This window comes from Ornithorhynchus anatinus, chromosome 3 (genome assembly GCF_004115215.2).
Source record: "Ornithorhynchus anatinus isolate Pmale09 chromosome 3, mOrnAna1.pri.v4, whole genome shotgun sequence".
Taxonomy (NCBI): domain Eukaryota; kingdom Metazoa; phylum Chordata; class Mammalia; order Monotremata; family Ornithorhynchidae; genus Ornithorhynchus; species Ornithorhynchus anatinus.
Genome location: NC_041730.1, coordinates 77,605,123 through 77,610,468, shown reverse-complemented (window position 1 = coordinate 77,610,468; position 5,346 = coordinate 77,605,123).

Below are 5,346 nucleotides of genomic sequence, written 5' to 3'. Positions count from 1 at the left end.
TAATTCAAGGTCCACCACGTATCTGCTGAGTGACCTTGGGGAAATCATTTCTCTGTGCCTCAGTTCCCTCGTTTGTAAAATGGGATTGAGACTGAGTCCCACATGGGTCAGGGACTGGGTCCAACTCGTTTTGCTTGTGTCCACCCCAGGGCTTAGTACAGTGTTTGGTACAGAGTTAGCACTTAGCAAATACCATTTTTAAGATAGATGTTTCAGTACCCCTCCATGCGTAGGTAGAGCATCCTTTGTGAAGCTGTTATTGTTAGACTCAGGTTTTTATTCATTCAGGGCTTTCCCTTCCCCTCCCTCTTGTTTTTTAAATCTATCCCTCCCTCCTGCCCCACCCCAGACGAATGAGGTTTTACTTCTGTTGTTTGTCAACCTACTCCCTAGCACTCTGAATTTCTCTTGTGTATATACCTGCCACACTTCTTCGATTCTCAGTTTCTGTAGCTCACCTTTCTGTTTTGCCCAGGTTTGCTCCTTTTATGTTGTATACATTTTACCTCATGGTATGTTTCTCCTCTCATTTTGTTTATTGACTCTGTCTCCAAGCTTGGTTCTCTTTCACTGACTTCTCTCTTCGGTCTCTCTAACTTCATATCCTCCCACATGGTTTCTCTTCATTTAGTGTTGCCAATGTTTGCTTCCTGAAGTCTCTGTTATATGTAAGCTGTATTCTCCAAGCTGAACATTTCTTTCCGGTTTAGGTCCTGGTTCTACCCTACCCTTTTCTATCAGTCGATCATATTTGAACACTTATCAACTCAACCTTTGTTCTTGTATTCTCCCTCCTCTTAGCATCTCGTGTCCTTTCCTGCCCCAACCCCTGGAGGGCTTCTGCCTCTGCTCCCAAGGCACCCGCTCCTCTGGCCTCCCTTCTGCTGAAGAGTTTGATTATTTCAGTTACCAGGCAGGTAGGGTAGGAGGAAAATGTGACCTACCTCAACTTACTTTTCCCAGTGGTGAAATCTCCTCTTCAGAAGAAAAGCATAAGGGCAATATCGATGCCTGCTTTGATACTGCACTCTTCTCTGTGGCAATCTTTTCACAAATGTGTATACATCTGACAATTATATCTATGCAGCCGAATCAGAGGGGTTTACAAATTTCCTCCCAGTTTGGACCATGTACATAGATAATCTCATTTGTGTTGGCCATACTGACTTTTGAAAGAGCGTTATCTAGATTGTCAGCCTTTATTCAAATATACTCATTAGTCTACATTTACTGGATAATTGCCTCACCTTTTGCTTTGGCTGTAAAGATATAGCACACTTTGTTAAAAAAAAAAAAAAAATCCAGTCAGAAATTCTAAAGTGCCTAAGTGGTTTTATGTGTAGTTCTTCAGTGTTCCGCCATATATTCATATTGAAATAGTAGTCGTGAAGAATATAAAAAAGGAGGGAAAAAGCCTCTTTCATGGTCTTTATTTCAATGAGTACCTTGTATAAAAGTATGTAATCCATATAGTTTTTCCTAGCTAAGTGGAAATCTTACTGTTTCAACCACTCTCATTCTGCTGTGCCAAGATACTTAGGGGCCACCAAAACTTGATGAGGCATCCGCACACATTAAACTGCTGGGGCTATTATGATAGGGTCTCTGATTCATTCAATAGTATTTATTGAGCGCTTACTATGTGCAGAGCACTGTACTAAGCACTTGGAATGTACAATTCGGCAACAGATAGAGACAATCCCTGCCCATTGACGGGCTTACAGTCTAATCAGTAATAATGATAGCATTTGTTAAGTGCTTACTATGTGCAAAGCACTGTTCTAAGCGTGGTGGGTGGGGAGGTCTGGCTGGTGGTCCCTGAGGGGCCTTGTCACTCCACTTGCCTCTGGAACCTTGGGCAAGCTACCTCTCTTGTGCCTTTCTCATCTGAAAATGGGTAGTAAAATACCTGTTCTTCCTCCCAGTTAGACTGTGAGCCCCATGTGGGATAGGAACACAGTCCAGTGTGAATATTTGCAGACAGTACAGTGCTGGACATGCAGTAAGCACTTACTAGAAGTTGTTAGATATTACTACTACAAATTGGGAAGACTTGTTGAACCCCTGCATGGGGTCTCGGAATCCCTGAAGACTGCTCTAAGGAAAGGAGTAACCCAGAGCTGCTTCTGACTGAGCAGAGTCCCTGAGAAAATGTGGAGGAAAAAATGGTAGGGGGAAAGAAGAAAAGGGGAAGGGTAGAACAGCTGCAAAGGAGTCAGTAATTTTTAGAGTGTTTACTCTGTGCAGAGCATTGTGCTAAGCACTTGGGTGAGTACAATACAACAATAAACACATTCCCAGTCCACAATAAGTTTACAGTTCAGAGGGGGAGGCAGACATTAATATAAATACATACAATTACAGATATGTACATAAGCACTGTGGGCCTGGGAGGGGGGGATGAATAAAGGGAACAAGTCAAAGGGACACAGAAGGGAGTTGAGGAAAGGAGGGCTTAGGGAAAGCATGTTGGAGGAGATGTGCCTTCAATAAGGCTTTGAAGGAGAAGGGACTAATTGTTGGAGATGGAGGGCATTCCAGGCCAGAGGCAGGACGTGGACAAGAGGTTGCCGATGAGATGAGATCGAGGTATGATGAGAAGGTTGACATTAGAGGAGCAAAGTGTTCAGGCTGGGTTGTAGTAGGAGAGTAGTGAGGTGAGGTTGGAGGGGTCAAGGTGATGGACTCCTTTAAAACCGATTGTAAGGGGTTTCTGCTTAATGTGGAGGTGGATGGGCAACCACTGGAGGTTCTTAAGGAGTAGGGAAACGTGGCCTGAACGTGTTTGTAGAAAAATAATCTGGGCAGCAGAGTGAATTACCGACTGGGGTGGGGAGAGATGGGGAGAGCGGGTAAAAGGACAGAGGGCACACAGAGAAGAGTGGCTAGTGGTAGGAGCGGAGGCTGCAAGTTGAAAGAATGAGAGACTTAAGGACAGAGGTTGACAACTGGGAATGAAGAACAGGAAAAGCAGGAATACAAGAACAGAAGAACAAGTGAGATAGGTGAAAAGCGAGAAAACAGACCATTGCAAGAGTTATGGTGCAAAGATAGGAGAGGAGAGGAAAAAGGATAGGGAGAGGGAAGAAGAAAATAAGACTTTACTAATGTGGTAAATTTAAGTCTTTTTGCTAATGCTATTTAAAAATAGAATAAACTATGTTCCCATCTCTCATTTTGCAAGAAGCTAGTTCCTTGAGCCATGAAGTGAGAATAATGTCATAGAGGGACAGGTAGGGACTTGGCTAAAAAAACATTTTTTGAGGAATATACTGGGAAGGGAATTGCTGCCAATTTGGAAACACCAGTCCAATCCTGTTCATTAGAAGTGATGGGCTCCCTCTACTGACTCCGCCTGGGAGGTAAACCCAATCTTATTTCAGCCATTTAAGCCTTGTGGTGGCCTCAGACGGATTGATGGAGGATTTGCCTTGGGTCAAGGTAAGAATGAATAGCATGTCTTTAAAGAAAAAATGCCCCATACTAAGGCAAGTGGTTTCATATGTTTAGGAAAAGTTAATGAGGGGGGAAAAAATAATTATTGGCATTTTCTGCCTCACTGCGTATTCAAGAAACCAAAGTAGTGTGGCCTTAGTGGATAGAGTACAGGCCTGGGAGTCAGAGGACCTGGGTTCTAATCCCAGCTCTGTCAGTCGTCTGCTGTGTGACCTTGGTCAAGTCACTTAACTTCTGTGCCTCAGTTACCTCGACGGTAAAGTGAGGAAGGATCAAGACCCTGAGCCCTTTGTGGTTACAACCTGATAACCTTGTATCTTCCTCAGAACTAAGTACAGTGCTTGGCACGTAGTAAGTACTTAACAAATGCCATTAAAAAAATAAAAACCTGGGCAGTTTATTTGCTACTTTCCTTCCACTCTTCGAAAGAGAAGCAAAACTCTGGAAACCATGCTTTCTCTGCTGCCCTGGAGGTTTATTTCCAAAGTGCATTGTTTTCCCGTAGAATATTGTTCCTTGAGGGTAGCCCTCAAGGTAGTAAAGCTAGTACTTTATAGTACTTAATAGTAAATAGTCATTTACTATTTTGCTTTGGCATCGCCACCAAGCCCCAGGGTAAGGTGAGCCTTAACGAAATACTGTTTGGCAGTGCAGAAATCACCTTCATTCAGTCTTATTCTTTGAGCAATTAGGGCTAAGGTTTTAAAGGGATTTAAATATGGGGAGAGCAATAAGTTTTTAGGATTATGTTGCTGGTTTCCAAATTGAACTTGACAAACTTTGCTACTAATGAAGCAATTCTGAAATGAAGTTGGAAAAAAATTTCACAAAATCTTGTCTTCTAGGTAGGCTTACAAATTCCCACCCAAACATTTCTATCTCCCTCATACATTATTTCCTGTGTTAAGTATTAGTGGGGCAGGTTTTAACTGATCTCATAAATTATTTTAACCTTTCAACTGGACACTTTGAATAGATGGCAGTTCATTTTTTCTATTTTTAGAAATGGATGTTTCCTATAGCAATTGCTTCATTTCCTGTTATACACTTGGTGAACACATTTTCAAAAACTTGAACTTCAAAAGTGCACAAGATCTCCCCCTTCCTCCACTCAAACTGCTGCCATCCTGATACAAGCTTTGGTCTTAACACGACTAGACTATGGTGTCAGTCTTCTGCTTCTTCCCAAACCAACTTAGACTTTATGTTGCTGCCGGTATCATCTTCCCGAAGAAAACTCAATCATATTTATTAAGCACTTACTGTGTGCAGAGCACTAATTTCTGAGGACCTGAGCCAGTCTTTCCCTTCAACCATCTCTTCCACTTACGAACCTATTCGCAATCTATTCTAAACACTCGTGATTGCCTAGTTGATTTAGGCCACTGTAGTTGTAGACATTTTTAAACTTGCCCCCCCCCCCCCCCCCAGTTAGCGTTAGCTCTATGTGGGCAAGGAACTATCATTGGCTATTCTGTACTTCCCAAGAACACAGTACAGTGTATCACACCAGATGGGCACTCAAATGTTACTACTCTATACCCATGCAACGCTTCTTGGAAAAGTTACCACCTTTTGCAGTGCTATGCAACCCTTTCCCTTTTTATTGAAAGGTGATTTTCCAGTGTGTGAAATTATTATACCAAGCAGAAGACTGGCAGAGTGTGTGGTCCATAAGTGGTTTTATTGGTCAGCTTTCTCAATGACTGCTTAAAGTATATTGATGGTTTGATTCCACACATTTGGCGGGCAGGCTGTAGTAGAAGTCATAAGGATGGTATTTAAGTGCCCTGGGGGGTAGAGTCTATCTAGCAGAGAGTATAATTTGTGTCTTCCAGAATGGTCTAGGCCATTTTTAATAGACTTCACAGAAACACAGAAAAACTTGCC